We start from the raw sequence: 23,664 nt of genomic DNA on the forward strand, positions 1-23,664 counted from the left end.
ATAGTATCACAAGAGACTTCTAAATAACAGTGCTTTTCAAGTAAACTTCAAATTTAGAAATTAACAAAAAAATAAACTTATTTCTCTTCTAAGGTAGAGGAGGTGGGGGAATATTTGGTTTCAGGTGAACTATTAACTCAAAAATCATTTTTAATTATGATTCATTTCCCACCTTTTTAGGCTCATTTAGGCAATACAGAGGTATAGTGGTTAGAGTGCCAGGATTGTAGTCAGAAAGATTCATTTTCCTGAGTTCCAATATGGTCTCAATCACATACTAGTTGTGTGATCCTGGGCAAGTCACTTAATCCCGTTTGCCTTAGTAAAATGAGCTGGAGAAGTAAATGGCAAATCACTCCAGTGTCTTTGCCAAGAAAACTCTAAATGGGGTTGGTCACAAAGAGTTGGATATGACTGGAAAACAACTGAAACACACAAGAATGATATGCTTCTTACAATCCACACATAGAATTTAGTTTAAGTATCTGAAAACCACAACTTTTATTTGCCCTAGAGGCAGTTTCATGTTTTGGAAAAAGTGATGGCTGACTTTGGAGTCAGAGGACCATAGTTCAAATCTTATGTTTGATGTTTACTATCTATGTAAACCTGACAACTTTCCTAGACCTGTTTCCTTATTTATAAACTTAAAGGGATAGATTTTATGAACTCTGAGGCCCTTTTCAGCTGTAAATCTAATAACACCTTACTCATTTGTAGATCATACAACTAGCAAACAGGATATAGTCAAGAGTTCATAGAAAGGTAAAATAAAATTAAAAAATAAAAAGCTTCTGAGCACTCAGTTGGACCCTCACAAAGTCGATATACTTTATTGTTGGTAGAGTCTCTCCATCTCTCACTCTGAGAACATTTTGTTTACACTCAATCTAACAAGCATGGTTTTCTATTCTCCATTATGTAGAAGCAATACATCAGAAGAGGCTACCATAGATAAACATATAGACAACAAGAAGAGATGATAGCCAAACAAGAAGAAATAATGTTGAACAACAATGTACTAGTATAGTAGAGCTCTGAATTGGTCCAACTATCTTATGTGTAAATTTGTAATGGAGTTAAGAAAAGTAACTAAAGTATTTGTACCTTTTATTCTAGAGAGGTCAAAGGCAAAAATCATAAAAGAAAGATGCAAGAACTCGGAACAGAATTTTGGACCTATTTCATGCATGGACAAATTGCCCTCCATATCTCTAGAGACCCCACTAGCATTACAATATTATAACAAAGTACAATAAAAGATAGCTACATATTTTTACCTTAAATAATCAATATAAAGATAAATATTCAATATCCTTTATTTGGCAAGGCAGGAGGGAGTCTTTCCTTCCATATTTCTACCTCCTACTTATTATCACTTTCCGCAAGAAATTTTTCTCAATCCTCCTTAATTTTTGTGATTTCAGCTCCAATTTATTCTGCATAGATCTTGTTTGTACACAGTTTACATGTTCTCTCCCACATTAGGCCATGGGTTTCTAGAGAACAGGGACAGTTTTGGTAGTTATTTACTTTTCTCAGGGCTTGGCACATAGTAGGCACTTAATATGTTTGGTGATTTACTCAATTACAAAAATATTCTAGAGATATTTCCATAAAAACTGGTTAAAATAATCTTTGGCACTTGAAGAGGTAAACTTCAATTATCAATAGAGCTTACTTATATGGAATATTTTATTCTCTGACAATACTAAATGAGAACCCTCCCTCCCTACCTCTCACTTTCTCTCTTCACACATGCAAACACATGCACACCCATAGATGAGGTATGACTATAAAATAATGTGACTTTACTAACAAATGTAACAGAATTTGTGTCTAGATTTGTTATAAAAAGTAATTTGTAAAAGCAAAGTGCTATTAATATGTGAGCTAAGATCATTGAAATAATAATTATGTAAATATATTATATCAAATGAGCAATACTAATAATAGCTATATTTTTAAGTGCTTTGAAACTTCTCCTCCTACAGTCTGTGAGGCAGGATATATGATAAACATGTGCAAGCAAGTATTATGCTATTATCACCCATTAACACCTCCAGCACAAATTAATTTATCAGATTAGTCCTATCAGAGAATAGGTATCAGATTCAATCCTTCCTTCCTTCCTTCCTTCCTTCCTTCCTTCCTTCCTTCCTTCCTTCCTTCCTTCCTTCCTTCCTTCCTTCCTTCCTTCCTTCCTTCCTTCCTTTCTTCCTTCCTTCCTTCTTTTTCCTCTTCTCAAACATTCATTCAGCATTCACAATGCTGTACAATTGGGGGCAGATACTAAGATAAATGGCCCCTACTCTGAAAAAAGCTTATAATTTAGTATATGGAGATAAAGTAAGGTAAACAAATAAATAGAACACAAATTAGACTAAGATGACCACATCAGTGTATTGCAAAGTGTACAAAATCACTATAATGTTTCTAGCAGTAGAGAGAGATTAAAATACTTGCTTAGAGTCACATGGTTAGTAAATGTATTAGGACAGATTTGAAGTCTGGTTTTCCAGACTTCAGGTTCAGAATTCCTGTTGCTAAGTCACTTTGATGCTGCAAGTTACTAGAAATTCTGTAATATCTGATGTGGCTGGGGAAATGGGCCTTGGTGAAAGGAACCTAGATAACTGGAGGTAGAATAAGGGGCAGAAAAATTTACAGTAATAGAGGAGGAGGACACAGACTAATGAGAGAATAGAAGGTGCTAAAAACAAATTGGGTCTGTTTCTTGGTATATTAAATTGATTTCTATTCCACTTCTAAAAAACAAAACAAAACAAAATGTTCAGGGTAAGTTTAAGGATGCTGAGACTGATATTTTAACAAAGGCCAAAACTTCATTTTGAAACATAGAAGCTTTACTGTCTTTTTCTTTCAATATGTTTGCTCACTATACCAAGTTTATAGATAGCTTTGAGGACAGTAACCCTTTGCCTCCAGTTTGTCAGATTAATCTGACCTTTAATTAAAATTTTCCTCTTTGTAAGCCACACAATCACGGTCAGTATTATTCATTTATTAAATTTGGTTCCGGGAAATAATTTTAGATGCAAAAAGAGGGTGCTCAAAAAAGGGACAGTGCCTTTTTAAAATATGCATTTTTCATTCTCTATAAAGGTTAATATCCAGTCTGGCTTTGACCAATGTTTACCTGTTAGGTTGATAAACTTTTATGTTTACCTAAAGAGAACCCAATATCAACAAATGGAATCATTCTTTAGAGAATCTAAAGCAAAACATACTTATAACTTTCACTTTGAGGTTTTGAGTTTTAATGAATGTGTGTGCATGTATGTGTATATAGGTGAGAGTGACACATTGAAACTGTAAAGTGGTGAATTTTGTCAGTGAAAAGGAAAGTTTGGTTAAAAAAAAAACAAAAACCCAAAACGACACTGTGCAAATATTAGAGGGATACATAATAATGAAAAGTTCCAATAAGATAAGGAGAGAAAGGTGGTAAATAAATTCTTTCATTCTGTACATGAGCAGGCCAACCCTGTAAGACCTACTGTAGACACCAGGGAGTCAAAGCACAGAAAAGGGGATGTTGCAACAATTCTACTCCTAGACGGCTGCATTTATGCATCTGTATTATTAAAAATGTGCCAGCTCTAGCAGGCTCACAGTACGGAGCAAAGTGCTACAGTTACAGCTGGGAATTCGTCTTTCAAGGGCTGGCTCTATTTACTAGTTTTTTGGTCTGCTCCTCTCTGGGGGGCCACAGTGGGGTGTTTTTTTTCGGGGGGGGGGAGAGGGAATGGGGTGGAGGAGGGAGTTTTTGTGAGTTCTATTTTGGATGTCAGTGAATAGAAAAGCAGGGAATTTGCCAGCCTGTTATACTGAAACATGATGCAAACTGCCTCAATTTGGAGCACAGAAGGTGCTGAAAAAATTTCCTGAGTAGGTCTTGAAAGATGTAAGTCTTTCTTCAAGGAAGGATTTATCTTCATCAAATTCTCTGATGAAATAATGATGGCATATTGTTGTTGTCTCTTCCTCCTATCTAGTCAGCCTACAATGTTCCTATTTGGGCTTTTATTACCAAAACCATATGTTTTAAAAGTAGCCGGTATGGTACTGTAAGATTAATTCATGCCCCAGGAGAATACAAAAGAAATGTGTGTGTCTGTGTATGTTTATAAAGTCACTCCTGCATATGTACACTGCTGGGTGTATGAACGGTACATGTTCAAACAGGCTGTATTTCCATATTTGTGTCCTCTAGCTTTTTCTCTTCTGTTGCCTGAACATATGTGTCCGGTATAAACATACAATTACATGGACGTGTCTATTTGTGTTTCTAATACCCTGCCATCTTGAAAACATTTCAGTTTTCTGGAAATATGATCACATAATTTATTTTGATTTGAACAACTGCATAGCAAATGTATGTGGGTCACAGTGGCAGGTAATAGACCATTTACTGAAACCTTGAAACAAATAGGAAACAAGGTGCATGACAACATAAGGGAACAACACTTCTCTCATGAGTTATTCTAACCTAGGGAAGACATGGGGAGAGATGACAATAAAGTAAATACTTATAGGTGTTTCAGTTCCTGAATGATTGCCTGGGCTTCCAAAGACTTACTTCTATACTTTTTTTAGGGCTATGGTGTCCTCAACTTTCACACATTGTACCACAATTTTAAGGAACTCTTTATCATTCCCCCTTCCCAATATTTATTGGAGTTTCCTTTGAAATCACATCATACTTATTCACTCAAGTGCACAAGCATATTGTGGTATCACTCTATAAAACCAATGATCAAGTTGCAGCTTTCTGAAGAAAAAAAAATCCCAACAACCTTTCATGCTGAGATTTTTCATAGTAGTTCTCAGCACAGAAGTGATTTTTTCCCCATCTAACTTGCTTAAAGCCCCGTTAAGCAAGGTTTAAGTTTTCCCAGTAAGGAGAAAGTGTTTTTCAGCTGTTAAATTTTTCAGATGCTTTTTTTTGTATCTGGATAAAACTCAAAAACATATTTGTTTCAAAACATAAACCTTGTCATGTACAAAGTCTTGCAAATAGACTAATGCCATTGCCATGTTTGAGGATATTTGGTATTGAAATAAGGAAGTTGTTTGCTTTTAAAAAACAGTACCTTGCCCATTACTTTTATTATTAAGCACTCACGCAAGAGTGATTTTGAGAAGATTCAGGGATGTATGCTTTTGCTTTGTTTGATCCCCAGAGAAAAACTTTTTTCTATGTGAAAGAGAAGATTGGCCAGATTTGATCTGAATGGCAAACTCTCAGTACTTCTCACTCCTGTTCTGTAGGACTTCTGTGGCAATGCTAAACCTTCCTGACTTTTCAATTTGTCTGTGCTGCGGCAGTTGGTACAACCCATGCTATTTGGCACATGGATGAAGAAAACCACATGATTGATATAGTCAGAGAAGCAACATCTGAATACTACCAAAACAGACAGATCTATCAATTTTAAAAAAATGATCCTGATCAGACTTCAGTTTTAAGTGAATGGCCAATGTTTCCTTGATCAAGAAGGGGGAACAAGAAATTACCTTCATCTGTCTAACATTTCAATCTCAAAGCCTGTTAAGTTCCAACAATTGTCCTATTTGTTTACACATTTTATAGGGAAATATGGAGGTTAGAAGTCAAGGGATATTGAAGCAGTGCTCCAACTATGTAGAACTGAGCAGTAGGAGCTTGGGTCCTTTGACCCAAATGACAAAAAGCTAAGGAAAGCTTACAATTTAGGAGAAAACACAACTATGAATAATCTTTAGCTCTTCCCCCTCTCCCTTACCAAAGCATAAAGACATGTTTTTCCCACATAAAGTTCCAGATAAATATAGTCAAGGAGGAAGGGGGCAGGAGAGAAGGAGGAGAGAGAGTAAGAATGAGAGTGAGATTTAGAGAGAGTGTGAGAGTGAGAGTGAGATAGATAGAGAGAGAGAGTGAGAATGAGAGAGAGAGAGAGAATAAGAGAGAGAGAGAGAGAGAGAGAGAGAGAAAGAGAGAGAGAGAGAAAGAGAGAGAGAGAGAGAGAGAGAGAGAGAGAGAGAGAGAGAGAGAGAGAGAGAGAGAGAGAGAATGAGTAGGCAAGGGTGAATTGGTGAATCTTTAACAACTAGCTTTGAGGAGGGGAAGAAATAACCCCTACTATTTTTAGTTTAATCTTAATAGTTAACATTTTCTCCATCACTTTTTCAGGTCTAGATATAAGCAAAATAATAAGTCCAGTACTCCATTGTAGCATTTACAGATTTTCAAGGTGTCAATGGTCATATTGTAAATTTAACAAGTGACTCTTAGGCGCTACCTCCAGAGTCGCCCTGAGAATAAGGAGACTGGGGAGGAAGGAAACAGATAAATTCAAGAAACCCTTCTTGAAGCCTATCATAGAAAAGGTCTTTAAAATTTGTTAAAGAATTAAACTTTTTAAAAATTTAATCTTTATTGTTCATGTTTATCCTACATCAGATTGCTTTCTGCTTAGGGAAGAGGGAAGGGAGGGAGAAAAATCTGGTTTTGCAAAGGTAAATGTTGAAAACTACCTTTGCATGTATTTGGAAAAACAAAAAAGTTATTAAAAAACTTAATATTCACCAAATATTTAAGAAAAAAATATATAAACCCCCAAATTATCAGTCCACTAGTTACTGCTAGCAATAGAATGTCTTCCAGCATTAGAGACAAACCAGAGCTTACCATAATTAAAAACAAATAAACTCAATATCCAAAATAATTAAAGTTACATTGTATGTGTGTGTGTGTGTGTGTGTGTGTGTGTGTGTGTGTGTGTGTGTATGATCTAGGAACAGTTTTATAGTCTCTAGATCATTGGCTTCATGGTTAGACATAAATAAAGGAACCTGACGGTTAAGTCACAGATCTTTCAAGAAAATTAGTCTCTGAATAACAGCCTTCTGCCCCCACTCCACCTTTATATCAATACAAGACTTAGACTCCTTGCCAGCCTCTTCTGACTACGTTGGATAAATTGTTCCTGGAGGTTTTTTAAAATTAATTTGCACAGTTGTGGGTTGTTGTTGTTTGAATGGCTATGCTTTTCAAAAAGAAGCTGCCCATAACAACATCCAATCCACAATGTACTTTACAACACAGAGAAGTGAATACTCTTCTACTCTTCTACAGAGAAGTAAGATAGTTTTTTTTATAGACACAGGCAGTGCTGCACAAATAAATGAACTAATCTTAAAACAACCTTACAACAAGTGAACTTCTGAAACCAAAGCTAATAAACAAAACCTTCCTGCTTATTTTTATCAGAAGCATCATGGAAGCTTGCTTTCAGACTGAAGAATGTATGCATTCAAAGAACTTTGTTTTACTGTGTACTCACCTAGTCTTCTAGAAAATATTGCAAGGCCAATAAGAGCTGAAATTAATTTATATATTCCCTCCAGAATATGAATAACTGCTTCATAAAGACTTACTAAGTCTTTATGCTAAGTTCTTGTATACACAGTTATACTAAATAATATATATATATGCACACATAATATACACATATACATTACATACACATACACAAACATTCTTTAGAATAATTGTGTTCCACGCACCTATGCAAGATCATGTGATGATAAAGTATGAAGGTTTGTGCTTTTGGAAGCAGGAAAGTTTGAAATAGACAAACTTTTGTGTATTGAATACAATTTCTTAATATCAGAACTGTAAGATTGTTTTGCAAACAAAAGAAGAGCCAAATTTTTCAAAAGACTTTTAGTCCCCCAATTTTTATGGGTACATTTAGTTGTTTGCATAAAGTCATTTCTGTTATCCAAAGCAGATCACCCTCTACACAAATGACAAAGCACCATGTGCAAATTGGCACGTGAGCAAAAGTCATTATTTAGAACACATAAATGGGGGAGACTGCATACCCTCAAGTGTTTTTGGGGGAGACTACTATAAACACAGGTGGGCTGATAAAAATTGGGCCCTCCTATGTTTGTTCATTGTTTCTATATGGAAAATTACATTTCTCTGAGAGTGTATGTGTAAATATACATCTGCTTATATTTTGGCAACTCTGAGTTACCTAAATTAGTTTTGATCAACACTGTTGGATTTTTAAACTCACCAATGTAATAAAAGAAAGTTAAAAAAAAAAAAACACGCCACACACACAAACAAACCCTACAGTACATTGTGTGCTCTGCTGTTCTGATCCCCTGCATCAAGACAAAAGGAGAGCGAGACTTTGTCATTTGCTAGCTGTTAATAATCAGGAAAAGATCTGCCAGACAAGCTCTTCCAGGACTCTGTCTGTCTGGACCAGGTATATGCTGCAATACACAAAGGGCTTTGCAGGGGGAAAAAATGAGTGTTCATGGACAATGATGCAGCTTTCTTAATTAAGATTTTCATTACTGATACATACATTAAGGTTCTGCAAATGTAAGCGCCGAAGCACTCTCATGTGCAGGTAGATGTCCCTGATTCTATCTTCAGGCAGTAAAGCTAAAACATATTAAATGTACACCCTGCAAATGCTGTGGGTGCCTGGAGAACTCCAGAAATATTTCTATTGGAACACAGGGAGCCCTACTGTAAGCAGATCTGTAACACATCTATTAAGCAAATTACCCTGACTGACCCTACCCCTTCTCCTTTACTTACATATATAAATTGTGTGTAAGCACATGTATGTGTTATGTGCATGTATGTTTAAAGGACTGATGACGCCAGACCTTGCTTGGTTAAAGCAATCCAGGAATAATAACCTAACAACACTAAGAGTCCAAGTTATATTTATGTTTTCAAATATTTATTGCTGAGAAAGCAAATGAAAGCTAGAACCAGTTCAGCTGTGAGGGATGGCCCAAGTGGAGGGGAAAAAAAGGATAATATGCCTAGTTGGCCCAAAATGAAAAGAACAGTGGGACTTGTAGTCACCAGACTTGTGTCTGACTGAGCTCTACTACTGAGATTATTAGGTAAATCAATAAGCCTCCCTGAAATGGTTTCTAATCTGTAAAATGGGGATAAGCCCACCCCCCCCAAAAAAAAACCCCAACACTTTTTAAACTGAAAAGTGGTACAGTATTTTTTTCTCCTAGGGCTGGCTAGTCTGATGTTGCTGTTGTCTCCTAGGTCCCCAACTCATCCCTATCTATTTTTCCCATGATTTGTCTTTTTCTTTTTGCTCAGTTGCAGCTAAATTAGAGGGTTTTTTTTCTTAATAAGTAGGTTTTACGAAGGACCTAAAGAAAACCAAACATCTTACTGCCTGCTTCTGAAAAAAAAATCCCTATTCCACCAAAAAAGATGTTTTCAGAGTAAAGTTATCTGATCATTATTTAACAAAAGTTTAGAGTTGAAGCAGAGCTTATGAAACATGTAGCTATTGTTTCTTTTCCCCTGTTTCTATATTACCTTTTCTTATTTCAAAATCTTTGCTTTCTTTTCCTCTCCTGGCTTTGCATCTGATTTAACTGTCTTTGGTATCATGACTTGGCTGGGAGCTCATCCTGATACTTTCCTTAACACCTGAGGTTTCATCACCCCAGAACATTCCTGCACCCTTAAAATGCAACCTTCTTGAAAGTAAGTCCAGCCTTTTGTATGTTTCTGTGGGCTTATGTTTGCATTTCCTGAACTTAGCACATTGTCTGACACACAGAAGCTACTTAATCAATGCTAACTGACTGATTAGTAAATAAGCACTTATTATAAGTTTTTATAATTGTATTGCCTACCTTGGGCTACCCACCTAGTTGTTTCCAGTCTAAAGAACAACTCCAGTTCATTTGCAGAAAAGAGAAGACTGATACACCTGACCAGTAGAATTCTACTGTCTACTGAAAAAAATTCCAAAATACTTACTATGGCCATCCAAATTCTCCTCAGTCTGGGCCAGATCTATGTTCTGAGCCTTACTTCTTTTCACCTTCATCTACCCTTTATCGAGGAAGGGAGAATGACTAGAATTATGGAAAACATGATGAATGAATAGATTCCTAAAGAATCAGAGGAACTGGGTTTAAATTTCACTTTTGCCCATGGGCAAGCTACTAATGCTGACTACATGGGTCTCAGTTTTCCTATCTGTAAGAAAGGACTGATGTACTTTGAGGATTCTTATACCTCTAGAACTGTGATGTCAGTCAAATCAGTTGTCTTACTTTTGTGCTAAAGAAATGACCAGGGGGAAAGTTTCAAAAAAGTTTCAAATACACATGAAAAGATTTATATGAACTGATGCAAAATGAAGCAAGCAGAACTAAGAGAATATTGTATATAATGTAGCGATATTGTAACAATGATTAACTGTGGAAGATTTATGCTTATCAATACAATGATCTAAGATAATTGCAAAGGAGTCATGATGAAAAATGCTATGTATTTCTCCAGAGAGAACTGATCAATTCTGAGAGCATTTTGAGGCATACTTTTTTCACTTTATTTTTCTTGCCTTTTTTTTAAACAACATAGCTAATATGGAAATGTGTTTTGCATGACTTCACATGTGTATTTTATATCATATTGTTTGTCTTCACTGTTGGTGGGATAGAGATTAGAGGAAACAAGAGAATTTGGAACTCAAAAATTTTAAAGCATTAACAATAAATATAGTTTAAAATAAAAAGTTATAAATTAAAGCAAAACAAAAATATCCCAATAAATCAATTATTCTCAATGTGTCCAATACCCTCTTGCCTCTGTATCTTTGCCCACTCTTCTCTCTCTCCCATCATGTCCTCTGTGTTGCATCTCTGGCCCATTTCCTTTTCCAGCTCATTTTACAGATGAGGAAACTGGGGCAAACAGGCTTAAGTGACTTGCCCATGGTCACACGGTTATTTAGTGACTGAGATTGGAGTTGAACTAACTCCAAGCCTGATGCCCTATTCCTGAGCCATCTAGCTTATTTCCCATATTATATTATAAGCTCCTTGAAGTCAGTATGTGTCAAGAGTTAAAGTCAAAGGTTTGTCTAATTCATAATACCTAGGGCATATTAAGCATTTGATGGTGTTTAAGGAAGGAAGGAAGAATCTGTTCTCACAAACAGATCTTTCCTGGGTCATGAAAGAGTTTTGTCTCAGGTTTTTTTTGTTTGTTTTTGTTTTTAAATAAATACTCCTTCAGATAGTTCCAGGGGAGAATTAAAATTCCAGTAGATTGTAAGATTCTATGATTGTATGCTCCTTGAGAGCAGGGACTATATTTTTCCATATGTGTATTCCTAGCACATAGCACAATAGTACTAGGTTCTTAATATACATTTATTAACTATTTACTAAATTCTAAGCATAGTTCCTTGCTTTAATGTTATTTTAAATCTTAAAATTAACCATTCTTCTTGTTTCTTTCTCCTTGGGATCGTGCTTGGTCGTAAGTTCTAGGCAATGGACTGATGGGAAGGCTAAGAAAGGAGTTGCCTCTTGCCCGTCATATGCTATACCGTATAAAAATATGTGTATTTAACAAACAAAAATTAATTAAAGCTAAAGCAATTTCAGGCGACATTAAAAGTAACATAGTTTTTAAGACTAACAGATCTTCTAGACTCTCCCCTGATAAGATTACATCTCAAGTATTGTGTTTTATTCTGCCTACCCCATTTTAAAAATGCTATAAATAAGGTAGAAAGTATCTGGAAAATCATAACCAGAATGATGAAGAACCTCAAATCATGCCATATGAGAACTAATTAGAAAACTCATAATGTTTGGTATATTTGTGGGTGGGAAACATGGTAGCTATCTGGAATGCTTGGAAGATAATGATCTAATAGATTTGGACTATTTGTACTTCAAAGATAGGAACAAAAAGGAGACATTAAAAAGATGCAAATTTAGGCTTACTCTTAAAAGAAAATTTTCTTAATAATTAGAGTTTTTCAAAAATAGAATGGACTAACTTGGAATTTAGTGAGTTCCTTTTCATTAGGGAATGTGTTTTAACCTTTCTTTGTAACCCCAGCTCTTATCATAGTGCCTGCCACATACTTCCCAGCAAAGAAGAGCTATTTAGGAGGATTTGTATTTGAGTAGGAGTGGAATTAGACATAGCTTTTGAGGTACCTTCCAAGTTTATGATTCTGTGATTTTATAACTATATACTATATAACTCCCAAGGAGGAGATTTTCCTATAAGGAAAATCTGATTTATACAGTGGGTCTAATAGCAATGTACCATACTAGTATTCATAGTAAGTTTATGTATTTAGTGAATTTGAATACAAACTTGATCTTCTACTTGCTGAGAAGGAAAGGATCAGAATTTCACAAAAATTCACTGAAATAACATTGGCCAATGATGTTTTACTTGCTCTCTCCTTTCTTTGTGATTAGTATTATTGAAGGATACAAGAAGATATCGTTATGGTGGTCACTTTTGTGGAATCTACTTTTTCTTCATTATGTTCCAGAGTGATTTGAAGGGGCCAGAAACACATATGCTTATGGAAAGGTGGGTCACCTTTTTGGGTGTGTATATATGTGTATCTTATGGATATCCTGGATATAGAGCTCAAGTGTACTTATAGAGGAAAGGAAAATGCTGGTTTTTATTCATCAAAATTAGATAAGTAGATGGTAAAATCATGTTTCATGGTCAAGAATTTCCTTTTTTTTTTTCTTTCTATTTGCTGAGGCAACTGAAATTAAGTGACTTGCCCAAGGTCAACATTTCCTATATTTTAAAGTAAGCAATCATTGGATGTTATAACACTAATTGATTACCATAAATCTGGTACAGAAGAGAAAAAGAATTAGCTGAATAGCTAATAAACAGTCATTAAACACTATAATGATGACAAAGAAAAGCAAAGAAAAAACTTGTGATTCATCCTTTTCTTCGTGGGATCTTTGCTTATATTTAAGGACAAAATTTAAAATATAGGGTCTGGATATGATTTTTACTACCTATGTTATACAGGATATCTGGTTAATTAAAGTTAGTGATGGCATCAAATGAGAGGTGATTATTTTTCACATGACAAAAAGTCTAGAAATCTTTAAGAAGGAATTGATGATATAACCCAATATAGTCCACCCAAACATGGTATACAAGTTAGCCCACTACAACTAGTTACAGAAAATGAATCTCTGGGGGTCAGAGTAAATATGTCTGATTTGCATTCAATGACACTACATTAGGCGGAATAAGGGAAAAATAGAGACGACAAAAAGAATAAATGATAAAAGGACAGCTTTTTCTTCTTGCTTTTTTTTCTTCCTCTCAGAATTGTAGATATTAAGTCTTTACCAAATCTTCTCTTACCTTCTCTTGCTTCTCTTAGTCCCCAAGTAGAACAATGTTTGCTTAAAGCTTTACAGCTAGATGGTAGTAATAATATCAATCAATCAATAAACACTTATTAAATTTACTCTGCTGTCAGGCACTGTGCTAAACCCAAGGGGATAAAAAATGCCAAAGACATTCTGTGCCCTCAAGAAACTTACAATCTGATATGGGAGACAACATGCAAACACATATAAACAAAACATACTATATAAAAATAAATAGGAAATAATTAACAGAGTAAAGACACTGTAATTCAGAGGGGTTGGGAAAAAGTTAGGATTTTAGTTTAAACTTCAAGAAAACCAAGGATGGCAGAAGATAGAATTGAGGCTGGGGAACAGCCAGAGAAAATGCCTACACCTGAGAAATGGTGTATATGTATATATATATATATATATATATATATATATATATATATATATATATATAGTGCTTTTTTGATTTTGTGTGGTTTGGAGTAGAAGAAGGTAAAGGGAAAGAAGGAATATGAGAAATACTCGCAGAGGTTAATTAAAACCCACTGTTAATCATCATTACTGTGTCCCCACTTGGCCTTTTTGAATGAAGTGTATAATCCAGAGACAGGTGTATAAAATGAGAAGTTTTCCAAGAGCATCATTAAGAAAGTGGGGCACTCTGAACATTTGGTGCACTTAGCAGGATGCTTTGGTTCATAACAATACCATTGGTGGTACTAAAAATGTGGTTCATAACCACATTCTCATGGGTGTTTGATAGCTCCAGTGGAGAATAGATATCCTTCTAATAGGGCTAGACCAGCCATTCTCCATAGTTCTTGTCAGTCTTAAGGATGATCCCCATACTCTTTAGCTTCTCTTCTCCCTGGTCATCTCCCTTCCTGGACAGTGTTCTAGGATTTATGGCAGATATTACTTTCCTTTTTGGCTTGACTTCTTTGTGGGATTAAAATTTTCTCCTCCTCTTCACTAAAGTGAAGAGAAGACTGCCTTGGGCCTATTCTCTCCCTGATTCTTTGCAAATGACTCATTTTACTGCTACCATATGAACCGCTCTGCCTGAAAGCATGTATTTGCCATGAGATTTCTATCCTACTACAGGTCTCTGGGAAAATGCTGCTCACAGGATGCAAATGCTTGATATCCTTCAGATGCATCAAAGCCCTCCTGTCACAATTTTTAAAGTAGGGGCTGTGGTTGTTTCTGTCATTGTGGCATTTCTACTTCTCTAATATCTCTTACATTCCCTGAAGTTGCTAAAAATACTCCATTTCATTAAGTGTATCATAATACACATAGGAGTCAGAAAGACAGAGGAAAAGGTAGAGGACATTGATGGCATGGCCTCTAGCACTTTATTTATGAGAACATCCAGAAATCTCTATCTACATTTGGTAGAAGAATTGTGTCAATTCTGCCCTCGAGACATGGATCAGGCAATGTTGTCAGAGGATATATATTTTTTTCCTTCCCAATAATTCACTGATTGTGGAATCTGATGGCAGAGCTCAGACATCATTTTTCTCTTCTTCATGTGAATGAAACCTTAGTTTGATTTTTTTATGCTTGTTTTTTTTTCCCAAATGGGGACAACATGTCACACAAGTCTCAGTACCAAACTGATATAATAGTGACCCTGCAAGCATACTGATTTGTGCTTAATTTCTGACTGCACTAAAACGGAGGGCTGGGTTTGAGAGTCAGTAGTGAGTAAAGACCTAAAATCTTAGAATGGTACTTAAATGGTAGCCCAGGAAAACTTTTGAAAATATTGCCTTTGAAATAAAAAAATGAGATAAAGGATGTAACAAGCAAATTTCTTAGGAAATAAAGATTATTTGCTTTCTGGATAAATTCTAGCTAGAGAACATCAATTGACTACTTCAACTTCCTTAAGTTTGAGAATGTCTTAAACAACTATACAACAGGGTAGTTCACTGACTGTCAGGTTTATAATGTGCTTGAGTTCCAGTGTTGAGTGAAGTAATCTCCTACTAAAATATACCAAAGAGAATACTGCAAAATGAAAGATATTCAGTAAATGAAGATAATGCCCCATCAGTTTAAAATGTTAAGAACAAATCTAAATTGGAATGTAGTGTTCTTGCTCGTTTGGACTTAAGGAATATCTTTTCCCCTCTGGATCTATCTTACTTTTCTATAATATCTTTTGAACTTACGAAATGGGGGTACATAATTCTGTGGTGTGTCATATGAGATTATTCAGTTGGCAGATGCTAGTAGGACAGAAGGGAACTTTGCGTTTTCAAAAAGTGGAAGGAACCTCAAATGATCTGAATAGAACTTCATATAATTTGAATTTCTGAGTAAGAATCTCCTCTATAAATCCTTAAATGATCATCTAGTCTCTTCTTGAAGATCTCTGATGAGAGGGAATTACTACTCGGGGCAATTCATTCTACTTTTAGATAGGTAGCTTTAATTGTTTTGCAATAAAATTATATTGATATTTTATATATTCATAGGAAAAATCATAATACAACAGTCTCTGAAGAAGTAAAAATGAAGGTAATAGGTACATAGTGAGTCATCTACAACATGTAGTTAAATAAGAACTTTCAAGAAGAACAAGAGTAAAAGATGTCATTAAATAAATGAATGATAGGAAGAAGACATCGGCTGGTCATGAGGTGAGGAAGGATAGGTGATGAACTAGAATGCTCCACTGGAGTCTTTGAGATGTCAGGGAAAACGGGGAAGGCTTCCAACTAGGGATGTACCGTAGCTGCCTTAAAACAGTTCATGAGAGTCGATGGTTAAATTTTCAGTATGAACATTTATATCTCAGAAATGGGTAAAGTGTTACAAATCAGGGCTTGATTTATTATTTTGTTGATTGTCTAGTTTTAAGAAAGTGATGGAGAAAATGTTAATAACACAGATTAAACTTATTTGTGTGTTTACATATATACATAATAAGCAAATATGTATGTGTATATGTATATATGTACATATATATACATATATATAATATACATATACACATATAAAACTTGTTTTATACTCCTAAAACTGTGCAGTTATGCCCTACACAGAAGTTAGTATGCTTTAATACTCAAGGAATATGTGATGTTACCAATGGAATTAAAGAGGAAAGCATTTATAAGATGCTTACCATGTGCCACTCTGCTAAGAGGTGGAGACATAGAAAAATAAAAAAATCCTTTATCTCAAGTAGTTCACATTATAATTAGGGGAGACAATACAGATGGTAGGGTCAGTTTCAGGGCAAATTAAAGCCAGATAGTCCTTAGGATTACACATCAAGACAGATGACAGGACCTAGTAAACATTGGAAGGCAATGGCTAGGCTAATGGCCACTTAGTGGATATTTGGAAAGGAAATAGTGGGTTCTAGGGTCATAGTAAAAGTGAGACTGTTGGTTACCTCAGAAAGAGATGGAGATGAAGATAAGGGTTAGCATCTACCTGAGAGTGAGAATCTAGTGCTTGATGGAAACTGGGAAATAGAAACTGAACAAGTTAGGAAAAGGATTTCCTAAAGCCTGCTCCTGCTGCTTTCTCAAGTATCCACTGGCACAATGGTAGTGGATAGGTTAAGCTAGAGCAGAAGGTCCTTAGATTTTCCTCTTAGGTCATTCTGCTGGTCCCTCAGAGCAGATATGTACACACCACAACCTCATTATGTCTTTTCATCCTTTATGACTTGTGTTCCACAGGGTATCTACCTAGCACAGAGAAATTTCAAAGGGTAATTTATTTTTTTGACTACAGAGCTGATTATCTGTAGACTGTTCTCTGTACTCAGTTCTCTGCTTCAGCTCAGTGCTAGCTGTTGTATTTTTAAAAATATTATCTTCTAATTTAAGGGAAACTAAAGTAAAAATTCACATGCCACCAATATTAGCCATGCAAAATAGAGAGCCAAAATGTTCCTAAATGATCATAATTTGGCAAGAGGTAGCAGAGAATAGAGACTAAGTTATCATGTCTTTAACATGTTCTGAACAGAATGCCCTCATTTTTCTAATCTTTGGACTTGATACAGAGTGGCACAGTAAAAAACAATTGGATTGGGGTAGGTAGGTGGTGCAGTGGATAGAGCATCAGCCCTAAACTCAGGAGGACCTGAGTTCAAATCTGGTCTCAAACATTTAACACTTCTTAGCTGTGTGACCCGGGCAAGTCACTTAACCTCAATAGCCTCAGAAAAAAAAATGCATTTGAATCAGAGGATCAGGTTCAAATCCTAGCCTTCATACTACTTTTGTGACCATGAACATAGGCAACTCCCATCTTAAATTGTATATCTATCTATCTATCTATCTATCCACACACACACACACACACACACACACACACACACACACACACACACATGTTTAAACACATAATATATAATTTGACATATAACAAATTTATATATTTAATATATAATTAAGATATGATGTATATTTAGGATAGTAGAATCTGAGAATATTATTAGGTAGTGAAGGAGCCAGAAGAGAATGGGAAATTCAAAATAAAAATATACTGCTACTAGGGCTTTGTAATCCTAGTACTACAAAGAGGATTATATCTACTCAAATATATATACTCAAAGAAAAGGAAAAGAATCCGCTTGTACAAAAAACAGTTATGTGGCCTTTTGTATAAAAGCAAATTGGAAATTGAAGGGATACTCATCATTTGGTGGATGGCTGAACTTGTTGAGATAGGTATATGATGAAAGTTGATGAAATACTATTGTATGTAAAAGAAATTTGGAAGGAGAAGGTTTCAGACAAATCTAGGAACTAATGCAAAGAAGAGTGGGAAGAACCAGAAGAACAATTTATACAACATTAGCAATATTGTAAAGATAAAAAACTTTGGAAGATTTAATTACTCCAATCGACCCAATCCAACAACAGTTCTAAAGGACTTATGGCAAAACATGCTAGTCACTTTCAGATAGAGAAGTGATAAACTCAGAGTATAGATTGAAGCATCATTTTTTTTTCTCTTTCAAAAAAATTGGTACAGATTATGACTGATTGATGGAAAAAGATTATAGGGAGACAGGATGGATTGAAATAATAAGGGTTTGCCTTGGCATGGGAAAGGGTCACCTCTTTCTCTCTAGAGACTAGAGAAAGAAGAAAATAGGTTAATTTTAGTAGAAGAGGAAAGCTGAGGAAGTTCATGTCAGGTGACCTCAATCGTTTTTGTAAAATAGTATTTATGATTTTCTGATGAAAAAAAAAGGGTGTTGGGGTGTAGATTAGGGGTTTTCGTGTACTTTGGGAAATGTGATAGGGACTTATTAAGAGGTGAATTAAAAGATTGTTGTACAGCCACCAGAGCCCAGTTGAGAGTACACAGCATTAATCCGTAGTGTACTCAGTCAAACAGCTTCATGACTTTCTCCAATAATGCTCAGCAACTCGAGTCAGAGTGAAGAAGACTGATAGTAATTATATAGGGTAAACAGAGAGAAAAGGGTGTTTGTCTGTTAATGTACAGTTGTCTGTGTAGAATATGGATCTACTTTATCTCTATGTCTCCTTTCAATGATGCTGTCTTTTTTCTATCCCTTCCATTCCATTTGTCTTCTGTAGTTTATGGAGCACTGCTGCCTGGTAGATAGGGAGGCTGTAAGAAGTGATATCAGGGTAGGTAAATCAGACTTGAAAAAATTTTAGAACTATAGTCACATTAAAAATTGAAGATATGGAGCAAAAAGAATGATGCTTGGGCAGTGAATGGCAATGAACATTTTAAAGATGACAGAATTTATTTTATTCAACTTAAATGAATAAAAATACAGGTGGAAGTCTTATTTATGCAGGTATATGCAAATGATTTTATAAAATAAGTAAAGCCCTTCTGCTTTTTGCAAGCTGCCAAGGTGGTTCCTGATATTTTAAAAGCTATAGACCTTTTAATGTACTCTACTGAGTCAGAATTCCTTTATTAGAATCATTGACATTGTCAGGGCAAATTTATTTATTTTTTTCTCTTAAGTGATGCTTACAAGATTCTCTTAACCATCATGACCAGAGTGGTATCCACAGAGATAGAACATTGAAAAAAACTCCTTAGAAATTATTGAGGAGTAAATCACAATATTCAAAGCAGGAAATGCTGGCCTAGAAACCATAAACCCATCTGACCCCATGTGTCTGGTACAGTGAATTCCTCAGCTCAGAAATATGGGGCCCGGCTGTGCATGCCATATTGGTGTTGTAAGACTGGCAGTGGGTTGGCTTCAGCATGGTCTATTTCAAACTCTTTCACAGTGCCCAGTGTTGCGTGTTCCCAGATGACATTTGGTTGGCAGAAGCTGGGCCACCAAAGCTGGCGGCCTGGAATTTAGCCCACTGTGTTTTGACAAACATATAATTGACCATCTGATTATCAGGCTATGTAACTGCACTAGGGTCACTAGGAGAACCTACGTCTACATTAGGTTCCTACTAGTCCTCTTGTTCATCTACTAAGTTCATTTTTAGAGAGCCAAGGAATGGTTCCTTCAAAAAAAATACATACTAACTTCCCTCCCCCCATTCCCAAAACATACACATGCAAAAGAGAATATGGTAAATGTGGCATAAGCTATTGAGAATTTTCTTAACATCATCTTGTCAGCTTAAAGTGAACTTAAGAAAAGCACATTTATGATGAACCCTGATAGAGTGAGAAGAAAGGAATATTTTTGAATTTTCATCAATTCATGACTGTATACAAGTTGAGAGTCAGTTTGCTGGTGTGGAACTTTTGCTCTGAAAAAAGACAGCAATGGGGAAATTGTGGGAAATTTAGGGAGTAATTGACTGTAGGGGAACAATATTAAGAGATTATGCTCCATTACATATGAATAAAGATGGCTGCTGCTGCTGGTGCTGCTGTTTAAGAGCAAGAAAAAAGATGGGCGGGGGGGGGGTACTCTTTTTTCTCTGATTCCATTCTGGTCCAAATGTTACAATCTTCCATCATGCAACAAACATTCACCTTTTAGGAAGACTAACAACTCAGGATCTGAGACACTCATGTCATAATGTCCACTCTGATTAGGAAGTCACGGGACATAGCATCAGTTCATCTCTGACAGCAAATGCATCAAACGTGAGGCCTAGTTCTGTGGGTCACACTAGATTAAAATGTATTTGGGAAATATTTAACAAAATAATATACATAAGAATGCAGATAATGTTAAGATATGTTTTTCTAAGTTAATATCAGTTTCATCTCCCACCACAGGGATCTTTATGTATGGTTTAATGACCCCCATTTCTATTGAGCTTTCTATCTCTGTCTTAAAGGATAAAGGCTGTAACTTTTTGAATAATATTTAGCTGAGTAACATATTCACAAGGCATTGAATACACATTACTACAAAAGAGATGGATGAAGTAAACAAACCAAGTCAAACCAACAGCAGTATAGCAAGAGAGAAGAGCTGTCTAAGTTTTGGGGAACTTGTTACAAGCACTTGACACTGAAAGAAAGAGAGCCAGAGGCCTGAAAATACTGTAGCAACAGTAATTACAATAGTCTAAGTTATAGTTGCCTGTTGTCACTGGCTTTGTTATTGATAGAGGTGATAGTAGGAGGAAAGAACACATGCTAGGTGAAACTGGGAACTGGTGTGTGTGTGTGTGTGTGTGTGTGTGTGTGTATGTAATAGAGAATCCCACCATAATGGGGAATCATTCTTTTTCATATCTTCACTTAAGAATAATGCCATATGACTTTCTTTGTCCTGAAAAGTGAAGATCAGAGCCAAATAAAAAAATCTGCATTACAGATATCCCACACATAGAAAGGAAAGGGGTTGCACAAACTGGATGTCCATATCATCTGCTTCAGGGCAGCATGACTGGAAAGAGATTTGGCAGCATAGTATAGTAGAATAATAATAACTGACATTTATATAGTGCTTTAAGTTGTGCAAAGCACTTTATATATTGTCTCATTGGATTCTCATGACAAATCCTTTATGACCTATATAGATATATCATGTATTGGTATTCTTGTTTTGAAGGAAAGAAAACTGAGGCTGAGGAAATGAAGTAGCTTACTCATGGTCACTCAGTTAAGTTGACATAAGAGGTAGGTAGGATTAGAATCCAGGTTTCATCTGTCTCAATGTCTAGCATTCTTTTTTCACTATTTGAACAATCAATCAACAAGTACCAGGTTTTACGCTAGGTTCGGGGAGTACAAGTATCCTAAAAGAAATAAATCCTGTTCATAATATGTTTATATCCTAATTGGGAAGAGAATAAGTGTATATATATATATATATATATATATATATATATATAAATATATACAGTATTCATCAATACTGCATCAATAAATGCATGTATATATGCATACATGTACATCCATAAATACAATACCAAAGACTTAAATAGGAAGAGTACACCAGCAGTTAGTTGGGAAGTGAGGACACTTGGGTTTGAATTCTAGGTCTGACACTTGTTAGACACCAGCAAGTGAGCTGCTTTACCTATCTGAGTGTTAACTTTTCTCATCTGTAAAGTGAGGGAAATAATGCCTGAATTAATTCATGGTATTTTTTATGGGCAATACTTTTAAACTGTAAATTGCTATATACACATGAGCTTTTTTCATCATCCTCATCCTCATCCTCAAAGGGATGTACTGAGGACCATAAGAGCTAATATATGCAAAGTGGTTTATAAATCTTTAAGAGCTGAAAAGCTACTGTGGTTACAGAGTTGTCTTTTCTTTGTCTATGGCTAAAAAAGAAGGACAAAGGAAATTTCACTTGGGATCAGAGCAATGGAAGAGAAAAAGTACCTGGAGAATTCAGCATATAGTCAGGCCTAATTGAAAGTCAGGGTCAAAATCTGGAATTGGATCCTAGTCTAAATGCAATGCCTAGCATGGGTGCCTAGGATAGAGGGCTCATTCAAAGAAGAGTGAAGCAGCAAAAGGAGCTGATGTTATCTTATTGTGAATGAAAGGCAAGTTAGGAATACTTAAGAGTCTAATTTTTCTGACCAGTTCCCAAGGTCTTTTCTTCTGTTTTGGATGAGGCACTGGGGTGATATCATTGCAGTTATCAGACATTTATATAGGGCACTTGTGTACAGTAGTGCTATCAAAACCCAAAAGAACATCTGAATTATATTTACCCCACTGAAAAAGGCACAGACTTGTGCTCTGGAACTATCTAAATGATCAGCAAACCTACCTTGGGGAAGGGGATGAGGGATGGGGGAAGCTGTAAGCTCTCAATAGGCTATTTTGCTCTTCCTTCCTCATTTTCCTTCCTACTCCCCTTCACACATTCTTGGAAGGTAAGTTCTATCTGGCTTCAGGACTGCTTCCACAAGAAACTGATAGGAAAAATTTCAGAATACATCTTTCAATTACATTTTCCCTCCAAAATTCTGCTCGATTTTGTCCTTTTGGTTACACGTCTCCAGGCCCCGGCGTTGATGGCTCATGTATGTGAGGCTGCCCTTGAGCCCCGATGACATAATTAACCAGGGCAGTGCAGCCAGGAGAGCACCTTGCTGACTCATGCCTAGCGATGGGAGGATTAATGTCTTGTCTAACATAAAGCTATTATGTGAACTGTTTTTCTATAAAAGAGCGGTGACAAAAAATGATTTGCCAGTCAGAATAGAAGCAATATGCAGCACTAGGTAATGCAAAGGGAGCAAAGCTGAAGCACCCTGTGTTAACTGTAAACATACACTTGTACACCTCCAAATAATTAACAGATCCTCTCTATCAGCAATACCAGTGAGAATAACAAGACTCGTCAGGGGCAGGTAGGAACCACCTCTGCTGCATAAATGCATAATACATGGCACAAGTCTTATGGGACTTTAATCAATCTCCTTTCTCAGTCAAATAAATGTCAGATTAGGCTTCACCCACTTCATATTCTTTGGAGACTTCTACTTCTCTCTTTCTGCCTGCATGAATCTGCAAGGAACATTTACAGAAAAGGCCAGAAGGACCTTCTTTCTGTACAAATGGCTACAGCATAAGGAATACCACAGGGCTGGGAATGGAATAAAGCTTTTTATTGTTGTGGACCAGGGAGAGTGGCCACAGGAGACTGAGATACACAGTCAGAAGAATGCCTACTGTCGCTTAACCCAGCAGGTTTAGCTGAGTGGGTGTCATCACCAGCAGGAAGACTTTTTTACCCAGGGGCTATGGTTTATAGCTGAATGGTAGGATTCCTGGGGTTCCAATGCTCCTACCAATGACCTTAGAGTGACTCTGACTGTTCAGACAGCTAAAAATGAAAATCAGCAGAGTCCTATTGAGGGTTGGTTAGGTTGGGGCATAAATTATAGAAATGCTTTCTTAAAATCCAATTTGTGTGTGTGTATGTATGCATGTGTGTGTGTGTATGTGTAGGAGAGAGAGACACAGAGAAGACACAGATAGGCAGAGATAGGC

The 23,664-nt window shown here is 36.0% G+C and overlaps 1 protein-coding gene across 21 annotated transcripts in view; it reads right to left on the reverse strand.

The window, feature by feature from the left end:
• The window catches only part of ZBTB20 (zinc finger and BTB domain containing 20), a 1,022,251-nt gene that overhangs the window by 161,167 nt on the left and 837,420 nt on the right, over window positions 1-23,664 (reverse strand). The gene's annotated exons all lie outside the window — the stretch shown is intronic.

This window comes from Sarcophilus harrisii, chromosome 3, assembly GCF_902635505.1.
Source record: "Sarcophilus harrisii chromosome 3, mSarHar1.11, whole genome shotgun sequence".
Classification (NCBI taxonomy): Eukaryota; Metazoa; Chordata; class Mammalia; order Dasyuromorphia; family Dasyuridae; genus Sarcophilus; species Sarcophilus harrisii.